Raw genomic sequence first — 22,360 nt, forward strand, 5'->3', positions numbered from 1 at the left:
CAGCGGTTGCTACGTAATAGTTACCAGCCGGCTGTGCGAATTGAAACTCCCTTCCCAGTTATGAGGTTGGCAGCGTGACTATTTCGTTTAGGACTGCTGTATGCGATCTCTTTAAAAAGGTTTTTGAGAGTCATCATTGCAGTTGTTCTCCTTGCACTTTTACTCCCCGCTTTGATTGTCTTCTTACCATACTTCTTTCGCAGTGTTTTCTTTTTCCTTGTTGGGCCGCCTCGAACCTTCTTATAATTTTTCTGCCGCACAGCATATGACACATCGTATGCCCTGTCATACGCTTATGTAATGCTTTCTGGCCCAGGATATATAAGAATGAATGATCGAATGAATAAATGAACACTTATTTTTGCAGGAACCTGGGACCTTAGTTTGAGGATGTGGAAGAAGAGGAAGAGGTCGGTATAGTCATCATCTAATTATAAGTCATATGTACAAAAGTCGGAATGACCTGCTAAGCAAACTGAGAATTAAAATATTCTAGAATTCTCCTTGAGGTTCTACTCATACATTTTAAACCGTTTTAAAAGCCTGAGCACTACTGCGTTCACTGGCGAGTTTCGCGTTATTCCGACCCCTATTACTTCATGGGTTCCACAGATGCAACCACGTGTTCGTCCACCACATGTTTCATCACGCGTTGAGCAGCCACGGCCGGTTTCGAGGGAGAGTGCTCGCTCCTCGAGACCGGCCGTGATGCAGCAAGCATCGTATTTATTGTCGTGCTCCAGCACAGCAGCACAATGCTATCGTCGCATTTTGTCACGTTTCATGTAAAATTGCAACATACTCTTGAGCTGTCGTCAGTAAACATCGTCTTCATCGAGTTCCAACTGCATAACTAGCTGTGCATTAAGTACTAGGGCCGTTTTTTAACCTCCACCAGCTACACCTGTGTAGCAAATCTCCAATACCTCTAACAGTTTTTTGCTACACTAGTGTAGCTGGTGTAGGTTAAAAATGGTCCTAATGTCGTCTTCGCGAAGTTCCATCTGCGTCGCTCCTAGTTATATTATTTAACCTAGGTAAATACACAATTCACATAGGCCATCTCGCTATATAAGGATAGAGACCGAAGCCGTGCCAGAGAGGCTGCCGAGACCACCGAACAACGAGACGCTAGATTAGCTCGTTGCCGAGAAGCTTACCAAGAGCGGAAGGGAGCCAAGAACGAAGCGTGGGCAGCGACTACGCCTGCGGCCGCAGGCTTAAGCTTGTGGAACTTTGTTCAAGAATAGTTTAACCTGTAAATTGTTTTTATTCTGCTTCATTTACATTGCAGCCTGTATAGGTCTCAGATTATTCAAGAATTTTTAATTTTCATTTCTGTTTCTCCTCCACCTAAGCTCGGATGTCGCACTCCCGGGACTGAATGCGCGCCTTCGATTTCAGCAGCTAGGCGCCCTAACCACAAAGCTATCGCGAACGCATTCCATCTAATCCAGTCCCGCATTCCTCCTCGGTGCTACCACCGAAAGCGAAATGGGCTTCTCCATATGTCGGCAATCAAGCGACGCTTTGTTTTCGCACCAGCTTCATTTGGCGTTGACGAGCAGTCGACACGCCCAACGGACGGACCATCAGACGCACTTTCCGAAGCATCGTTGGAGGGGTGGTGGTAAAGCATCTATTGTGGGAACCAGGGTGCATTACAAGGGTTGAGGTGGTTCCTGATCCCGGCTGGTGCCTGTCAGGCCGTGCCTGACAGCGACCGCTTCAGCCCAGTCAACCAGCATCTTTTGCGCTTCTGGGTCCGAGCTGGAGACCGCGATCTCCCAATCCTCTTGGTCCGTGAGGCCCCATTGGGGCGGTGGCTTGAAATCCTCGCATAAAAACATTATGTGATTGAAATTGGCTCTAGGTGCGCCACCTAGAGAGCATGTGGGCTCGTACCAGCCCGGGTGTGCCAAGGCCAACCAAGCTGGGGAGGGAAAGGATTTGGCTCAATTGTAGCTGTCGCCAAATTATTTGATGGGGTTTTGAGAGAGAGGTATGTGGTGGAGCATATAAGAGTCGTTGTTCTCGGTAGTGAAGTGTTATATCATGATAGGTGAGAAGTCTGTCCCGCGTGCGTCCCCAGCCTTCGTTATGTCCCGCTCGGTTGACGTGCGCTCGAGCAGTTGAGTGGGCCGTCACGCATGCGTTGGGGGTTAGTGAGGAGATTCCTTTTGGAGTTCGATTCGTGCGCACCACGTGACCCCAGTCACCTAAATCATGCTTTTTTTATTTTTATTTGCTCTTGCGCGCGCAACAAATATTTTGTGATGGCATTGTACGATGGCCACAAAAAATGTGCTTGCCATGAATGTTTGGTTTGTTTTTATTTTTTGCACTCAGGACGGCTTGTTGTGGGAGTCATGCCATATACGCATTTGGAACGGTCGTGCGGTCTCGATCATCTCTTCTTCCTCCTCAATCTCGCTACTTTAGTTCATCCCATAGCACCTAGTGAAGCGGTGTGTGTGTGTGTGTGTGTGTGTGCGTGCGTGCGTGCGTGCGTGTGTGTGTGTGTGTGTGTGTGTGTGTGTGTGTGTGTGTGTGTGTGTGTGTGTGTGTGTGTGTGTGTGTGTGTGTGTGTGTGTGTGTGTGTGTGTGTGTGTGTGTGTGTGTGTGTGTGTGTGTGAATAATCGCGTTGTGTTTCTTTTCGAATCGACCTTGTCCTCCTTGCTTCGCAGCAATTTGCTCAAATATGCAGTCATGTTAAAACCAAAATCAAAAAGTACCATTCATATGGACGTTGCAGCGCTTTCGCTGCTTATGTTTTCGTCATGCTGAAGTTATGCTAGTGGTCCTCCCACGAGCATGTCTGATCAAAACGGCTCATTTGGCTTTGCAGTGGGTTGCACGCTATGATCGACAACTGAGAAGAAGGTAAGCCGAATGTTTTCTTTTTGTCCGCGTTGCATTAAAACGCGTCTATGAACTATTGCAGTACTTTGTTGTTGCCAGCACACGTATCCGTTTTCGAAAGTATATCACTTCGAAATCAAGGCAGAGTGGATCAGATGGGCTAACACAGAATTTACTTTGCATCTTTTAACCTTCAATACTACGCGCTAGAGAGTGATGTACTTTAGGCAGCCATAGCGGTAGTAAATGGTGCGTTTATATAAAAACAATCAATAAAAGACTTGTTTTGATTGCTAAACTGTCGAACTACATTTACAGTATTTTGCGTTTTTATCGTAAGGATTTTTAAAACTTTTCCCGCTTCAATCGATGCTCGTTTGCCGTGAAACTGCGCACAGATCTTGCGTACTGCGGTAACCTTTGTATCGTGGAAGGTTTTACAACGATACTCACTTGGTAACCCACGCATAATGTAAAAGCGCAATCGTCCATGCCGAGATATACGATCCAAAACCTTCAAACGCCATTTCCTCGCTAAAGAGCGTGGGTGGCGCCCTCTCAAAATCGGCCACAACATTGCAGTCTCTTTCTCTTTCGCACTTGTAAGTTGGCATACCGCAGTTCCACACACCCACCGCAGTGAAATAAAATCTCGACATCATAAAATAATAAGACCCCCACACTATACGATGAAATAAATGTGAAAAACACAGCTCAGGAGTTCGCGACGTCGTCCACGGTGCTTGAAGGACAGCCACGAAAGCAGGCTATATCAGCTGAATTAGATGAACTCACCCGTGAAAAAAAAGGGTAAACAATACCTTTTTATTGGTAAAACCCCGTATAACCAGTTGTATTTGATATTGCATTCCTAAGTTGGACTCAAATGTTCAAACGGCTTCAAATGAAGCAGGCGAAACGATTGAAACGGCGTGTTTAAAGAGCCTGTGCACCTTGTAACGCTCCCCTCGGCGCCTTGTGGCACTTTCCGCTGCAGAAAAGCGATGATGCCTCCACCTGTCGTCAGCGAGGAAACGGCGTTTGCGGGTTTCGGATCGTTGATCTTGGGGTGGGCGATTACGATTTGCGTCATGTACGCCTCGACCAAGTAAGTGTCGTTCTAAAGCTTCCCACGATACAAAAGTTACCGCAATACGCGAGCTCTGTGCGCAGTTTCATTGCAAACGGGTCGGGTCGTCAGTTGAATGGAGAAACTTTTTTAAAGTGTTCACAATAAAAACGAAAAGTACGGTATATGCACTGCCTGCATACCGTTGTTTTTAGGAATTTCTTGATGTTTATAAGTTTTCCAGGAGGAAGCCATATTGTTTTATTTATTTATTATTATTATTATTATTATTTTTTTCATTTCTCGAAGCAGTCAAAATCTCCGGGAAATTCATCTTTACCTTTCGCGTATTTTTCATCCGCGCTTCTCCCCCTGTTTAATATAGAGGAGGGCATTCTACGGTCAACAAACGGGTTTCACTAAAACTGGTTGCTGGGCTGTTGGTGGCACATTCTTAGAGTACAGAGGTAGCGCAAAAAGACGAGGACAGAGGAAGGGACCACAGATGCGAAGGCTACTAACAACTGGTTTTATTTCCCGCAGCAGTTAAAAATATATAGGGCTACACATCACATGCGCATATGACACTAGAGCAACTACAGCCTTCCCAACTGAAAAAGAAATTTCATGACATATCTAATAATCGCTGAAAGAACCGGTAACAAGGTAATCAGCCGAGAAAGAGCCTCAAGAAAAGACACCGAATAAACCTAAAAAAAAAACGAGCAGTTGCGTAAACGAGGGTACACATCTTACAGGTAGCTCTCCAGGAAGGCGGGCTCGGAGGAATACAGATTTATTGAAGCATCGCCAACACAGTGAATCGATTTTTTGTGGATGTGAAAAACCTCCAGCGAAACTCTGAATTCGTGCTCAATCAAGGGGGAGCGCCATGTGACTTAATATCATCTTGATCTGCCGCCAGAGTGTATGGAAAACGAGAATGGTTGTGAGACACGCTGATATGGATGCTCGCTCAGCGAGAGGGTATTGCATTGAAAACATTGCTAATCTCAAAGCAAGGTATAATCTGAAAAATGAAAAACCTGAATGGATGCCAGTTTTTATTGAGCTGGTTAAGCGAACACGTTTCTGAAACAGACTTTTGGCTTACTTTTACCACAGTGTAATATTTATTATGAGAAGAGCATAAAGTAAAAAAGAAAAGCATGGATTTCACTTTTCTTTTGTGTTGATAGCTGCATCAAGCTTACCCTTACCCATCAATCAAACGAAGTGAGCTGTTGCCACTGATACTCGAATCGTGCGATTATATGTTAAGTATTTTGGAACTGCAACAACACAGGTTGTTTCACGTAATTTGAGAAAAGGTTTCAAACACGATGGCATCTCTACGGGAGTAGAACCGAATGCATAATGTTGGCACCAGCTTATAGTTACTACGGCTATTTTATCCTTGAAATAATTAGTAACTATGTTTACTTACTCAACCTAACAAGTATTGGCTGCAGTCATTTAACGTGAAGCTGAACTTTGTACAGCACTTTCAGAAACATCTCAATAAATTGTTTTCTGCGCGATATATCTCACGTGACATTTTCCGCGTTCCAAAGAACGCCCGCAAAATATAAATATATATATATATATATTCATAACCAGCTCTCGGTCCGCTTGCACCCTTTTGTGCAGCTTTCGTTTCACCGCCCTGGAATGTTTACTACGCGCATTGCACAATCATCGCAGCCGTTCGATGAAAGCCAAGCGGACTTCACTGCTCGTCTCACGCGTGTACAACACCTGCGCGGTGTGACAGGCCCCACAACAAATCGGCAAAAGCATCGCGGAGGAAAACAAGCGATCGTTTGCGTCACCGTCACTCTTTGCCGTTCACGGATGGCGGCGGACACCGCTGTTTGCGTGGGCGATTGCGAAGGTTTGCGTTCACAAAAGAGGAATGGAGTTTCCGCCCAGTGCGCTAACCACAAGCTGGCGAGGACGAGGCTTCAGGAGCCGCGCTGCTCACGTGCGAATGCACCGACAGTTTCTTTTATTTTTGAGTGCTTTCAATATATGTGACGACTTTGATGTAATTTGGGAATTAGTACTACCACATACTGTGCCAAGCAAATTTACGGCATCTTTCATAGTGCAACGGGATGAGAGCGATGTAGAATATTCAGAGCAGCGACAGATGTATATCCTCTTTCTGGCTCATCCCACTGCGCTGCAAACGATTTTGCAAGTTACTGTGAGCCTACAATCCCAGCCTGTAACTTTGTTAAGATAAATTTGTACGGTCCTATAAAAGGGCGATTTTGGAGCACTTTTCTAGTAACCGGCAGAGCGCCCGAATCTCACATCGATTTGCGCGAAATTGAGAATGAACGGGAGAAATTGGATTCAGAGGCTTACTTCACAACCATGATGTCCATGCTTTCGACGGCAATTTAGAACGAGTGCAAGGGGCAATCATCAAAGTAGATCTAATACAGAAGACTCGGGCCGCGGGCGACGAAAAGGGGGCGCCTACTAACTGCCCGGGTGTCCGCGGCCACGGAAAAGGCAGCCACTCGTGCTTGCCTCTCGCCCTCTCTCTTTTTATTTTTCTTTTCAGCCTCAGCTTTTTTTTTTTTTTCTAGTGGCAGTGCGGAAAATTCGCTATTTACCTCTTCGGCCTCCAAATCAGTTCACGCCACCACCTGATAGAAGAGGGCGCAGCGCCGGCGTCAGCCTGCTGTACTTTCCGACCAAATAAGTATAGAAAAACGCGGAGATAGTTCCGCCAATCTGGCATGTTGTGTGCAGTGCTGTTCTGTGCAGTGCGTGTATGTAGCAGAGCTTCATCATGCAAGGCTTCATTAGGAATGGGTACATTATTGCAGCGAATTCATTCCGCTCGCACTAAATGGGTTGCGTGAAACCTGTGGGTACTGTTACGACCAAGCATCCGCAATTGCGCGCTCTATTGTTCGCCTGTGGGCATGGATAAGTTTTGTGAATATGTGGTGATGGTCCAATGGCTCTAAGTGAGCCTGTTTCCAGGAATCCTGTTTTGTAAGCATGTTTTGCTTTGTGGACAACCTGCAAATGCCAAATTGACCCTGTCAAGAGAACATCTGGAAAAACACAAAGAAACGTCCCCCTGCGGGAAATAGCAGGAAGTGCTTTCTTTCTTTTGTCCACCCTTCCAGTCGAGAAGTGCTATCCTCCAGTGATGAATGCCTCCTATCCAAAGGAGACGACAGAGTGACATGTCCGCTGACGTGCAGGACAAGAAAGGAGCATGACTCATACGGCCATTAAGTGATTTCCCGGGAATGCAGGAAAGATTTGCAATTGTCGAAAAGGGACCATGTTGGGAGCCCTATGCGGCGCCACGTGCACTCGGGTTTCTGAGAAGTAAAACCCCTTGTCAGAACCAGCTTGTGGTTTCTTTGCTGAAGAATAGAAATGTACCTCCTCTCCTCGCCGTACCCAAGCTTTTCCCGCCAACAAGTGATCACGCCCAACGAATGAATGCCGGACCAGTCAGTGCTTCAGACCATCAGTGCAGTGAAGTGTTCGATTGGATGCCGATACCTGAGGGGCGTGCCCTGGATTTGGTTGGTCAGCATCTTCAGAGAGGGGCTGGACATAGGGGGTTTTTAAGGACGCTGCAGAGCACGAAATGTCGCTCTGGGCCCTGGGTAAACGGCTCATCCAGTCGCTTCTCGCTATGAACTCTTAACGCTTGCCATTTTGCTGATGTACCCTTCTTTTTCGTGTAAATAATCTTGTAAATAAGTTTCTCAAAGTGCCATTAAACCTGCTTGTACATATTTCACCAACCTCGAAGATTCAGTCCTTCTTCAACCCGGAGTCTCTGCACGCTACCAAGTGAAGGCCGGGTCGACATAGCCCCAGCGTCACGACAACTGGTGGCAGCGGTGGGATCTGAATCTACAAGCCACAACATCTGGTGATTGGAGGTGGATCTGAAGCTACAAGCCACAACATCTGGTGATCGGAGGTGGCATCTCAAGCAACAAGCAGGCGCAACAATCGGCCAACAAGAGGGCAGCTCGGAACATCGATCGCATGTGTGGGTGAGTGCTTGGCTTTTCTTCTGATGTGGACCAGGTTCTAGAACAGGGTTAGATTTTAAGAACTGGTAAAAAGTGTTGAAACGCCTTTAGGTTTGGTAGTTTGCACTGTTGTTTTGGAAGTAGCCGACACTCGGAGCGATCATGGACCTACAAAAGCTGCAGAAACCGGAACTGTTGCTATTGTGTGAGGAATTGGGAATTAATACAAGTGGTTTGGCACGAAAACCCTTGATTATAAAGGCAATCACTGATCTGGGAACCGATGATGAGGAGCTCAGTGAAGCATGGAACCTCATCGGGCAAAAAAAGGAACAGCTCAGACAGCAGAAAGAGGAAAGGGAGCGCGAACGTCAGAGGGAAAAAGAGGAAAGAGAGCGTGAACTTGAGAGGGAAAAAGAGGAAAGGGAGCACGAACGTGAGAAGCTTGAAAGAGAAGCAAAAAAGCTGGACCAAGAAATTGAGCTCCGGAAATTAGAACTAGAGTTGAGCAAGAGGTCGGGCGATTGTCCCCAGCTAGCGGTACCTCGTCTCAACAAGGAGGCAGATTTCAAGATGTCAAAGTACATGCAGCCATATGTGATATCAGGGGATATCGGTCTGTATCTGGCTAACTTTGAGCGAACCTGCGAAAAACTGTCCTTCCAGCGAGACACTTGGTCTCAGAGATTATTGACGGTTCTGCCCAGCGAGGCAGCGGAGGTTGTCGCGCGGCTAAGCAAGGAGGACGCGGACAACTACGAGAAGGTCAAAGCTTGCCTTCTGAGAAAGTATAGGCTTAGCGCCGAGGCGTTCAGACAACGTTTTCGGAACGCTACTAAGTCCAGGGACGAGAGTTACCCTGAATTCCTGTACAATTTAAGAGTAAATTTGGGCGAGTGGCTAAAGAGCACAGATTCCTACAGTAATAGGGACGCTGTAGTCGAGCGAATTCTTTTGGAGCAGTTTTATAACTGCCTCCCAGAAAAAGAAAGAAATTGGTTACAGGACAGAGGCGAAATTAAGTCGGCAACTGAAGCTGCCGAACTTATTGAGGAGTATGCTTCGCGCCGACAATTCAGCAACCCAGCAGTGGATAGGCCCCGCAATCCCAAGTTCAGTGTGAAAAACCGTCAGGAAAGGCACTTTGCTAGAGTTGGAAACGAAGAAATGAAGGTTTCTTCAGGCAAATTCCCTAGAAAGGACGGCAGTGAGAAAAGTGGGGAAGTGACCAACGTGCAGAACACAAAGAATAAGCTTGAGGCTAGGAAGCCGCTCACATGCTTTAGGTGTAATGAGCAGGGTCACATTGCCGTCAACTGCCGGAAAGAAAAGATTGCTTTCTCGTATGTCAGGGACTGCGATGAAAATATGCAGCTTTTAGAACCCTACCTGCATGACCTAGTAGTCAACGGGAAGCCTTGCAAGGTACTGCGCGATTCGGCCGCAACGATGGATGTTGTCCATCCGGCGTATGTATCGCCTTCCGACTATACAGGACAGTGTGCATGGATCCGACAGGTAGTTGAGGAACAGAGTGTGTGCTTGCCGATCGCGAACGTGGTCATCGAGGGCCCTTTCGGCGAATTAACAACCGAGGCTGCCGTTTCAGGAAAGCTTCCTAAGTGCTATCCGTATTTGTTCTCCAACAAATCGGACATGCTACTGCGAAAGAGGGGCATCCTGTTCGGAGACAGAGTTGTGCAAGCCTTAACACGTTCAAGGGCGCGAGAACTAGCTACACTGCTCATACCAGAAAATTCCACAGCGGAAGAAACGGCAGTTAAAACAGTGGTCGATGTGGAAGATAGCAGGTCAGAAAACTTTGAGAGCGAGGCATCTCAGATATGTCAACTTGAAAGTGAGCTTGATGAGACGCGGAATGAGGACGTTCTTGAGAGTAACCTCTTGCCGCCAGTGTCTAGTAATCTCACGAGACTTTTAAGTGGAACCCGAGAGGACTTAGCTATAGAGCAAGCCAATGATCCCAAGATACAGGAGATAAGGGAGCGCCACCGCGCCACTAAGACAGCAAACAATATTTCTTTCGAGATGAGAAAGGGAGTGCTGTATCGCTTATTCAAGGATAAGCGCGGAGTAGAGCGGGACCAATTAGTTGTTCCCCAAAAGTACCGCGGAGACTTACTGCGACTTTCCCATGGCAGCTCGTGGTCATGTCACCTTGGAATAAAGAAAACAAAGCAGAGGCTGTTGCAAGAATACTATTGGCCTGGATGTTTTAAGGACACGGAAAATTTTGTACGGTCATGCGACACGTGCCAGCGGGTTGGAAAGGCGCAAGATAAGTGGAAAGCGCCGATGGTGTTAGTACCAATCATTACCGAGCCGTTTCACCGGTTAGTAATAGATGTAGTTGGGCCACTTCCTGTGACAGAGTCAGGGTACCGTTATATCCTCACTATGTTATGCCCAGCCACAAAGTTTCCAGAGGCTGTTCCGCTGCGCGAGGTGACGTCCGAGAGTGTAGTGGATTCGCTGCTGTCAGTGTTTGCACGAGTTGGATTCCCTTCCGAGGTCCAAAGTGATCAGGGTAGCGTTTTCACGAGTGTCCTCACCACCTCATTTCTCGAGCGATGCGGCATTAAGGTAGTGCATAGCTCGATCCATCATCCGCAGAGCAACAGCGTAGAAAGATGGCACTCTGTTCTCAAACGAGTCCTGAGGGGACTGTGCTATGAAAACAAGCGCGAATGGGATACCTGCCTGCCTGCAGCGCTTTTCGCTTTGCGGTCAGTGCCGCACGAATCCACTGGATTTAGCCCAGCCGAGTTGGTGTACGGAAGGTCACTGCGCTCACCTTTGCGAATGGTGCGCGAAGCCTGGGAGGGGCGCGGAGAAGACCCAACAGTAGTAGAATTCATTCTGAACCTCTTGAATCGCTTACATAACACTAAGGAACTCGTTGAGGCCAGCATGAAGTCAGCCCAGGCTCGTTCCAAGGTGTACTATGATAAGACAGCCCGTCAAAGGACGTTTTGTATCGGGGACCAGGTGATGTTGCTGAGAAGTTCAAGGCAGAATAAGCTCGAAGTACAGTGGGAAGGACCGGCTGAAGTCGTTGCAAAGCTTTCTGACACTAACTACGCAGTGAAAATTCCCGGTAGGCGTAAAGAAGTGCGCATTTATCATTGCAATCTTATGAAGCCTTATGTGCAGAGGGAAGCCGTGGTAAATCTAACGTTAAACCTTCCCGAGGAGATGGGGGACAACTTGATTTGCCTCAGCGGAAAAGGAAGCAACGCTCAGGAGCTTCTCAAAAAGACGGAGCAGAGAGGAGAACTAAAGAAATCCCAGCTATCCGATCTGGGCGAGATAATAACAGAGTTTGAGGCCTGCTTCGTGGACAGGCCAGGCAGAACTGATTTGACTGAGCACGATATTGAGCTGACTTCAGACGTGCCAGTGCGATCAAGGTGCTACCGATTTTCTCCAAGGCAAAGAGAAATTCCGGATAGGGAAGTAACTCGCATGCTGGAATTGGGAGTAATAAAACCTTCGGAAAGCGATTATGCTTCGCCTATGATCTTAGTAGAAGCTCCAGGTAAAGACCCTAGGCCTGTGGTAGACTACCGAAAGCTAAATTCTCTCACCAGGGATCAAGTGTATCCTATTCCGAATATTGAGGAGAGAGTAGAACAGGTCAGTAGAGCGGCATATGTGACTACGCTGGACCTTACTCGAGGATATTGGCAAGTACCGCTCACTGAACGCGCCAGCAGATACGCGGCTTTCGTCACTCCGACGGGCAGCTACCAGCCAACAATGATGAGTTTCGGGCTCAAAAATGCTCCATTTTGTTTTTCCCGACTCATGGATAAGGTTTTAAATGGGTGTGAAACATTCGCGGTGCCTTATTTAGATGACATTGCGGTTTTTTCCGACTCATGGGCGGACCATATGGTACATCTAAGAGCTGTACTGAGCCTTTTGCGTCAAGCTGGACTAACCGTAAAGGCCGAGAAATGTTGCCTGGCAAGGGCGACCGTGGACTACTTGGGTCACAATGTAGGTCAAGGTTTCAGGAAACCCAGCGAGATTAAGATTTCTGCGGTAGCAGACTACCCGCGGCCGAGCACGAAGACGGAAATTCGAGCATTCCTGGGTCTGACTGGGTACTACAATCACTACATCCCTAACTATTCAGCTTTGGCTAGCCCTCTGACCGACGCTCTCCGCAAGACAGAACCGACAAATGTAGTCTGGGACGAACAAAAGGAAGCCTCCTTCGTAAACCTGAAGGCTGTGCTGATTAGCCGTCCGGTATTGCGAGCTCCAGATTATGGCCGAGAATTCACGGTCCAGTGTGATGCCAGTGATCGAGGGTTAGGTGCTGTTCTCTGCCAGAGAGATGACGACGGTAATGAGCACCCCGTGCTCTACCTGAGCAGAAAACTGAGTTCTAGAGAGAGAGCTTATTGCGCGTCAGAGAAAGAGTGCGCTTGCATTGTATGGGCCATTCAAAAATTGCAGTGCTATCTTGGAGGGGCCAAATTCACCGTAGAGACGGACCATTGTCCCCTGGCTTGGCTGCAAACTGCGACATCGAAGAACAGTCGCCTTCTTAGGTGGAGCTTGATTTTACAGCAGTACAATTTTGAAATAAGATACAAAAAGGGGAAGTTAAATGGGAATGCGGACGCGCTTAGCCGCTCTTTCTAAGCGGTCCGAGATGTTCCTCACCATGTATCCAAATTGATAATCAGTTTTTTTTTTTTCGTGCGCTTGAATATGTGTGGCTATGTAAAGCAGCATGTTTGGTTTTCTAGGAATACGTGGGTCCTGAACGTCTTGAGAGTGGGCTTTTCTCGAACAACAATGGCAGTTTTCTTTTAACCTGGTCTCTTCAGACGGGAGCCGAGTGCTTGCTTCGACATGTGGTTGAGTTTCAGACAGCTCGAGCAATTTGGCCTACAACAATCAAGACAACGCGACAAGCAACAGCGAGCTTCAAGCGTTCACGTGCAGGCCATTAAGTCGTCTCTTCATGCAGCAGCTGGGACTGCTGCCCTCCGAGACTCTTCTGGCGGGGGAGGAGGCTGTTACGACCAAGCATCCGCAATTGCGCGCTCTATTGTTCGCCTGTGGGCATGGATAAGTTTTGTGAATATGTGGTGATGGTCCAATGGCTCTAAGTGAGCCTGTTTCCAGGAATCCTGTTTTGTAAGCATGTTTTGCTTTGTGGACAACCTGCAAATGCCAAATTGACCCTGTCAAGAGAACATCTGGAAAAACACAAAGAAACGTCCCCCTGCGGGAAATAGCAGGAAGTGCTTTCTTTCTTTTGTCCACCCTTCCAGTCGAGAAGTGCTATCCTCCAGTGATGAATGCCTCCTATCCAAAGGAGACGACAGAGTGACATGTCCGCTGACGTGCAGGACAAGAAAGGAGCATGACTCATACGGCCATTAAGTGATTTCCCGGGAATGCAGGAAAGATTTGCAATTGTCGAAAAGGGACCATGTTGGGAGCCCTATGCGGCGCCACGTGCACTCGGGTTTCTGAGAAGTAAAACCCCTTGTCAGAACCAGCTTGTGGTTTCTTTGCTGAAGAATAGAAATGTACCTCCTCTCCTCGCCGTACCCAAGCTTTTCCCGCCAACAAGTGATCACGCCCAACGAATGAATGCCGGACCAGTCAGTGCTTCAGACCATCAGTGCAGTGAAGTGTTCGATTGGATGCCGATACCTGAGGGGCGTGCCCTGGATTTGGTTGGTCAGCATCTTCAGAGAGGGGCTGGACATAGGGGGTTTTTAAGGACGCTGCAGAGCACGAAATGTCGCTCTGGGCCCTGGGTAAACGGCTCATCCAGTCGCTTCTCGCTATGAACTCTTAACGCTTGCCATTTTGCTGATGTACCCTTCTTTTTCGTGTAAATAATCTTGTAAATAAGTTTCTCAAAGTGCCATTAAACCTGCTTGTACATATTTCACCAACCTCGAAGATTCAGTCCTTCTTCAACCCGGAGTCTCTGCACGCTACCAAGTGAAGGCCGGGTCGACATAGCCCCAGCGTCACGACAGTACTCTTTACACCATTATCATCTGCCGCAGGAGAGCAGTTGAAAATTGCGATGGCCTCCGTTTAATGACCCATTAGGCTTGGTTGGGATGATGGCTCGTACTTGGTAAAGTATTGCCCGGGACAAGAGAACGGAGGGCAGTGCTTCGAGTACTGAGATGAGTACAACCTTGCAGAAGAAAAAAAGTTGTGGCTAAAGAAACCTTTTTGGAGGCACATACGCGAAAGCTATTTGGAACTCTTTTCACGCCTATATAAAATTATTTTAGTAATTAGCAATAAGGTGTTCTCTAATTGGTTGCTAATTATCATTAGCCACTAATTAGGTGTCCCTGAAGTTGGTTAATCGTTCTCGTAAAGAATCACATTGCTGTGGCGTCATCATCCCCAATTATTCATTTCTGACACATTTTGCTCAAATCATAAGTTGCTCGGCTTTCGTATTATTTACGCTTAATATCATAGCTTTAAATGTAATTTGACACAAATTCGCCGTTTTATCACATATTGAGGGATATTTTCACCCTGCTTGGAAGGCATCCGGCTAATGTGACGTCACAACCCTTCTTTCGCTCTTTTTTTTTAACCCAAATTATATCTTTTTCGGTTATGTTAATTATGCCTCTACTGAGTCTCAATTGAACATTCCTAATCCAATTGAGCACAAGCGCGGTGATAATAACCACATTTTGACGTTTATTGTGCTATTCCGGCGTCCGCGCTCTTTGCACATAAATATAGCTATATCGATGTCCGCGTTATTTGGACGAAAATTTGATGTTTTTGACTGTAAGTAATTAAGTAATTTTTCTACAGTCATCAAACTTGAGTTATATGATTATTTTTAACTCCTCTATTTGATGCGATTATTTCTTATCTCTATTAGATTGGCGCTAGAAGGTGTAGACAGGTTTTGGGACCACACCCATTAGCCTAAAGATCAACATAAAAACATAACTTAGCTTCTCCCAGACCAACATCCGTTCCTTTAAACGAAAGCGACCGTTTCATTGCGTCACTTGATGCGTACCACGAGTTGGAACTTAGTCACGCCCTGTGTCATCAGAGCAATTCTGAACACATAAAGCTTTTCGAAACAACGAAGACTATTTAGGAAGTCATGTTGATTCCAGAGCAGTTAATAGAGCGATTCGTGTGATCGCACTGAGCGACGTTCCTCCTCTGCGATTAAGATAAGACTGGCGGAGATAGCAGAAGCGCCGATATGTAAAGCAGCCGCTTGCGTACTATGAACGTTACCAAGGGCCCCTTCTCTTTTCATTCGATGTGCTTTTTAGAGGAACAGAAATAGCAGCAGTTAAATTAGGTTGGTTTGGTTGATTTAGGCGGTTTAATGTCCCAAAGAGTCTCGGGCTATGAGAGACGCCGTAGTAGAGGGCTCCCGAAATTTAGATGACCAGGGGTTCTTTAACGTGCGCTAACATCGCACAGCACACGCGTGCACCGTTTTCCACCTCTTTCGAAAAGTGGCTCCCGCGCTCGGGATTCGATCTTGTATGCTTATGTAAGGCACTCGAGTACCCTAACCACTGCGCCATCGCGGCGGAGTACAGCTGTAGTTAAATTACTCGAGGGAGATCGAGTTTAACTTTTCAAGCAATTTGTAATGAAAAAAAAAAGATTTTCTTGTGTAGTAATTTTGTGACTCAAATAATTACTTCGAGGCGGCATTCTTGTTCGAAACACGTTTAACTTCTTGAAAATTGTATTTTATAACAACACTTTGGTCTCTGCCGGCACAGGCTATTTGGTGAGTTGCTACGGAGGTAGAGTGAATAGGAACCTCATATATAGCCAATTGTTGCAGCTGTCACCAATGTACTTTTTCTCTCCGTCAAGGCAAAAAACAAAGGATTTCAAAATAATTGGATTACATTTGGGAAGTAATACCACTTTAACGTCCTCGATTTTTGCAGCGAGCAAGTGGTACTTATGTTGATATGCTTGATAGTTATGTTGGTAATAATCAATACAAATTAACGGCCTTATTAAATTTAATTGTCTATTGTAGGCAACAAGCGCATGCAGCTTGGTCAAGGATCAGGGATTTCAAGATCTCTGGCATCGTAGGCGAAAATCCACGCCACTTTCAATATAGTAATAGAAATAAAGAAATCTAATTTTTACAGTGACCGACAAATGGAACAGCACCACTCACTGCTTGACTACGAAGTCGGGACAAAAGAAATTGTCTTTTCTTTCTTCAAGAGACAATGGGAGAAGGTAAAATATCATAAAAACGTCTTCGTTTTTGTACTCAAATGCACCACGTGAGCTATAAGACTGAAAGAAAGCCTCCCATTGCCAGTACTGTACTGCCGCATTGACGGCAGAACACTCCTCGTGCCACACAAACGGAAACTAAGGGCATTCATGTCTTCCCGTGCGCGCGTTCTAAGCAATGTTGACTGAGAAACACTGCGCGACTGAGACTCAACTAACACCTTCCCAAGGCTGATTCCCTTGGCTTGCAGCGAGCAAGACTGCACCGAAAGAGAGAGGCTTCAAGTAACTACACGCATACTGATTGCGGGAGACGACAGCGCACTAGGACGGGTCAGCTTTCGTTTTAGAAGGGCCTGAACGGGCGCCAAAATTCCAGTGCGCCTTCTCGTTTCCCTCTTTAGCCTCTGGTCCCGAAAACTATTTACAAACAGCTGCTGCTTTGTGTATGCGCTGACATGTGGGTGTTAAGCGAGGGTGTCGCTTAGCGCCGTGTCAGCACGAGCAGGAGCCGGCTTCTAAAAAAAAACCGCTGGCATCTACGTGACTAAGGGGCCGCATGGGTTATTTCTTGTTTTTATTTATTATGCAACTAAGGGTCATCGGCATTGCGGAGAAAAAGAGCCAAAGGCTCGCACGTGGAGAAAACTATACACTGCATACATGAATATTATGCAGCACACGCGTAGTAGAGTTCGCTAATGCGTTTCAGAACTGCTTGCAGTAAACGTAGACAAAGTCTACGGGTTCCAGTTTCCAGTCGCTTGTTACTCGCCATGGGATCATTCAGTATTGCATGTTAAAATGCCCATCTTGGGATGGTGATCACGTACAGCAGGATGATGGTAACGCTTGTGGAAAAGAGCAGCGCGGGACATTCACCGACCCGATGTCAACGTTAGGCGGCAGTGCTTGTGTTTAATATTAGTTACACTCCTTCGGTAGTTGTGGTTAGAAATAATCAAACAACAGTTACTGTTGGTCTGCTTTGGTTCTGTTAATACGGTTCAACCTCTCGAAGCGACCCGGGCTATGAGGGACGCAATAACAGCTGCAGTTTCGAAAACCTCGACCCCATGGGGTTGTCTAGCATGTCCTCTCTTCGCACAGCACTCGGACGCCTTGCTTGTCGCATCCGTCGAAGCGTGCTTGTCGCCGTCCAAGGTTCCCCAAGAGTCCCGAAAGACACATTTCCTAGCAACCTCCCGTATCAAAAGATTGCCAGATAGTCAGAAGTCTCATGCAGTCTCGTGACGTCACATAACCAACCGATCCATCAGTGCCATTTCACCTGCCAACTACTCCCTTCCAGATGAATTCCCATAATTTTTCGCTTACAACGCTTATCTGTTTTCTGGGAGACCGAAGCTTTTACCGCTGCCGCTTTGATTGACGTATAGACTGTATAGTGGCGGGGCAGTTCTCAGAAGTAATTCCTCCGAAAGTTTAGTCTGCGAGGCTCATGCAAGCATCTTTTGAGCGACAAAAATATCAGGCTGCGATATCAACCGGCTCGGCGGTTCCGAAAAATCTAATCCATTACTGCGACGACCCCTGCTTCTATACGGCCCTGCCGAGGTGCTGAATAGGGTATAGGAGCGAACTTCAAGGCGCCTGTAGACAGGACCTCTTGTCATGCCGTGCCCAAACACTTTCACCCTAACATCAATGGGCGTTACCGGCGGTGTGGAGAGATCTGCGATATCTATCGCATGGTGTGGGAATGCGCTCAGAATCCTCACCTTCCCTTACTTTTATCCGAGAGGCATGGGAGACTGCCCTCCTCAAATTCTCTACAGCACAAATGGTTCTGGTAAAGCGGACACGGGACGGAGCCTCGTCGTGCTGTGTCCCGGACTGGTGATACCATGTAGCGGGGTCTTCAGACTCCGAAACTCGCTTTTGAGTCTTATAAAAGTTTTACTTTGATCATCAGATTATGGACAGCATCTGAATGGACAGAATTAATTGTGTCATGCGCGGAAAACTGCCTGGCGTTGACGTCTGGGCAAAGGTTGCACTTGCTAACTGTAGGGGGTGGTGTTCAGCGAGGTGTACGCACATCTTTCCGCCTGCCATGGTTGGTCGGTGGCCAGGAGAAACAGGAAAACGTCCTCATCTGCATTCAGGGGCGAAGAATAAAGGGTCGAGCTAAGAATGACTAAGAATAAATTAAGAAAAAAAGCGACTACAAATTGAAATTCCCTAAAAATAGAATTAGGTTTAGAAAATACCAAGTTGAAGAAATTTGAACACGAGTTGGAATACATTAACGAGGGAAAGGGAAATGTAATCGCATTTACTGCTCAGAATACAATTGATCGCCCCCAAATAATTCTTTTTTTTTCTGTTAGTTTTTGGTATACATAGAGAGTTTGGCTCGCTTGAAGCTGTATCATCCTGTGCTGTGAACATCGCTTGTCTCTCTCTCTCTCTCTCTCTCTCTCGTTTTCACTGGCCAGGTATTTATGTTACCTCATACAGACAAGAAATTGAGAGCACATCTCATCTCACCGGCAAGCGCCTGCGCAGATACAGGCTTACGCGATTGATTTACCTCTTTTTCCTGGCTCTGCAAATGCCTGCCGTCTCCCCTTATTGCTTGTGCAACAAGCGCTCATGCGCGACTGCCTCCCCAGCGTCTCAAAGTGCGCTACCTTGAACATCACTCTGGCGCCAAGTAGTGTGTATGCTGCGACTGTTTGAAGCTAAGACAAAAAACAGGCGCATTGCGCCTGTAACTGGGGCTGGGAAGTAACTGCCCCGATTTAGGAACACGATTAAGCCCGCCAGAAGTCTACGTTGCGGAATCACTGAACTGAACATTAGTGGGAACAATATGATTGTATATGTTTTTCGTATTAAGAGTAAATCAACCGCTTTACCAATGAACTGGTAAGTTTTTAGCGTTTTATTTACACATGCAGTCAACAAAGACCTAGACTCATGCTGCACCTTTACAAACACATATTATAAACTTCGATACTGTGTCATGAATTCGACAGACAAAGAATCAGAGCAGATAACACAAAAAAGTTTAACACAATACAGACAAAAACTGCAGCTTCAACCCTTACTAAAGCAGAAGGTATACCTGAGTTCTCCGACAGAATAGTCGACGAGGAATGACCTCGAACCTAGTAATTTGTCGCTGCAAGATGTGTACGCGACTTCGCAACTACGTAGCTCCGCAATCAATCACTTCGTGTGTTTTACTACCGTTTTCTTGCGCTATGCATAGCTTAAGTTGTCTCCATTGATTTCCATTCTTGTGTAATGGATCATGGTCGTCAAATGACAATCCAAGCAAGGCTTTCGTTCGATTAAGCGTTTCAATACTAAATCATTAATACATTCGTACATCTGCTCACTTTATTGCTATCTTTCGCTGCTAAGACGCAGCAAAGACTACGTAGGCAACGGAGTCTGTTCGGCTTCCGCTTTGACGGAGAGAGGGAAAGGAAGCAATGAAGAAAGGGGATTAGGAGGTCGTCGTGCACGTCCAGCAGAAGGGCATTGCCGTAGATTGAATTCAAGCACTGGGAACCATCCCTAACGAAGTCTTTTAAATCGCGTTGGGTACAAACGGCTCTTCAGAGCTGGCAGGGTAATTGACGTCAGAGATAAATGATGTTGACGCCGCTGCACCAGTAATCTACCTCACGTCCTGAGCTGTTCGCGCACAGGCTTCTTCGCGCGCGGTTATTTCTTGTTGAGCAAGCTTTTGTTCGAACAGATACAAGATCGCACTACCACCCTAGGATGCATCGCAGATTTGTCTAGTGAACCTGCACTTGTCGTGAATGTCGGCTGCAGACAAGCGCAAACCTGTCCATATACTCTATAACTGGCGCGACTATTTTACCTATTGTCGAACTATTAATTAGGCTATAGATAGTATAGATTCATTGCTGAAGAGTAGCGCGCACTGACGGCGGGCAAGAAAGAACACTCAACAAAGCGTTCGCTATCAAATGAAGTTTATTTGGAAAAACTATTTCCTTCAAATGTCGTTCTCCTGCAGGTCATGCGGTTATATACCACGTGGCTATGTTCAATCAACACACCTGCCAATAAACATGAATTACTTTTGTTTTCGAGCAAAGTCGGAGTGGTGGTGCAAACCCAAGATTATTCAGCTTTTCTTATATGATGCGCTTCTGTTTAACCGCATGACCTGTAGGACAGTGACTAATAAAACAGACCTTTTTGTCTTTAAATGATATCGTGAGCGTATTGTTGCATGCAATTGTTTTTAATAACCTTGTTTATGGTATCAGGGTTTTGAGCTTCTTATGCGAACCTCCTCTTGTGTTGTCCAATTTGAAGGGTCCAATTCTGTATAGCTCTACGTATCACCCCCATTCCAGACTGTAACGATGTGAAATAATTTTCATTTATGCTTCCAGACCTACGTCAATTGATAACATTTTTGAAGAAGCTATTTTTTCCAGGCATGGTAAATGAAAAGTCGAACTGTTGGTATCAAGGTAAAGGAGGAAGCTTTTCGAAAGCGCAATAAATGTTACCGCTGACAGCTGTGCCGAAATCGACGCACATTTCGGTGGTCTCAATGCTACTTTATAGATGATAAAGCAGTTATTAACTATATTTGTTATTATTCTTACTCTGTGTGTATGCGTTTTCTGCAAATTTTAATCATTAAAATATATTAAAAATCACAGGAAACATCTTGGGTAATTATGTCATAATAATACTTTTGACAAACCTCCAACTTCTATATTTTCTTCAATTCAGGAGTTTTTGTGATCATATGTTAGAAGTTCATTGCTGTTATCCAATGTTTCTCGAATAAGAGGGAGAGAGACGAACACTTACGTCTAGTTGGCAGTCTCGGCAGCCTTCCGATAAAGGTAACGCGACTCTTGCAACAAAACTTCTCTATCCCACAGCTGCAGCTCGCATATTCTTGAATTTTGACTCATAATTACGAAATACTATTTGATATTTCCCCCGCAGATACCAGGAATCTACGAAAGCCAACCCGTGTTTCATCGAATGAACAAAAAAAAAAAAAACAACAAAAAAACTAATGATGCGACATTTAGTGCATTAGCTGTAGAGCTCCATTATCGCAAAAAGTGTCTCCACGTTGGTGCTGCCGGTTGAAGCCTCCGTTGTCCGCAGGCAAAGAGGAGGAATGGAAATCCCGCTTTCCCCTTTGGGGAGAGATGAAGAAGAGGGAATAAAGATGAACAAATGATAGGAGCGCGGAGGGACACCGCGGTCGCTAACCAGTGTTGAGGGTTGAGGAGAGTGGAGGGGCTACGGCGTGCCACACTAACCAATCTCATTGACACTAACACTGACCACACTGACACTGGTCAGTTCTGACGAATAAGCGTGACCTGTTATTACGCCAACGCCAAAGCCGCCGCTGCACAATCTAGGAACGTGTCATTAGGAGCTTTCGGTGTAAAACAAGCAGCGGTGGCTCTCTCATCTATCTTTGCCAGCCTCCTCTTTCTCTTCTTCTGCCGGCGAAGGAAGCGACGACAAACGACAACGACATCGCCTCCGAGATCGAAGAGAATTCTGCACCGTCACAGTGTGCCAACGGTGACTCCGGCAGTGGCTTGAACGCGGTGGTGTATATGACCCGGAACACAATGACAGTCATCGGTGGCGCCTCCACATAGCGATCCCCCCCCCCCCCCCCCTCACCCGCCCCCGCCTTCTTCTCGATGTGTGATCGTTAGAGTTAACGAGCTCCGGAGAACAAAGCGGCTTCCACCACAACGCCCATCACGGCTCATTTTATCTTCAACGCTTCGCGAAGAAGGGCCAGGAAATCCTCTTACCTCTGTCTTTCTGCCAGTGTGTATGCGTTGTCAGACGCTCGGCGGTGCGTGTACGTTATTATGTTGCGGTTGCTTTTTTTTTCCTGCTAGCTCCCATAAAGCCGTGCATTCGTGTGTGTTTGAAGAAAGGGACGATTGAGGGGGAGGGGGGAGGGTGGGGGGAGTCCACTGTTTTTTCAACCGCAATTAGGCACTGTGGGCCGATATTTGATTCTTTGGTTCCGGGAAGCGTCTTGTCACGGACAGGGGACAAATTCGCCCGTTGTGTGTTCGTTGTCCTCTAACAAATCAGGCCACAGAT

General features: G+C 46.5%; 1 long non-coding RNA gene across 1 annotated transcript in view; it reads left to right on the forward strand.

Annotated features, from left to right (window-relative positions):
- The window catches only part of LOC146179542 (uncharacterized), a 189,096-nt gene that overhangs the window by 13,999 nt on the left and 152,737 nt on the right, over positions 1 to 22,360 (forward strand). The window contains exon 2 of the long non-coding RNA XR_014700932.1: positions 2,850 to 2,884. This is a non-coding gene — a long non-coding RNA (uncharacterized LOC146179542). The remainder of the gene's footprint in view (positions 1 to 2,849; positions 2,885 to 22,360) is intronic.

This window comes from Amblyomma maculatum, chromosome 9 (assembly GCF_055883805.1).
Source record: "Amblyomma maculatum isolate TAMU_Amacu chromosome 9, ASM5588380v1, whole genome shotgun sequence".
Classification (NCBI taxonomy): Eukaryota; Metazoa; Arthropoda; class Arachnida; order Ixodida; family Ixodidae; genus Amblyomma; species Amblyomma maculatum.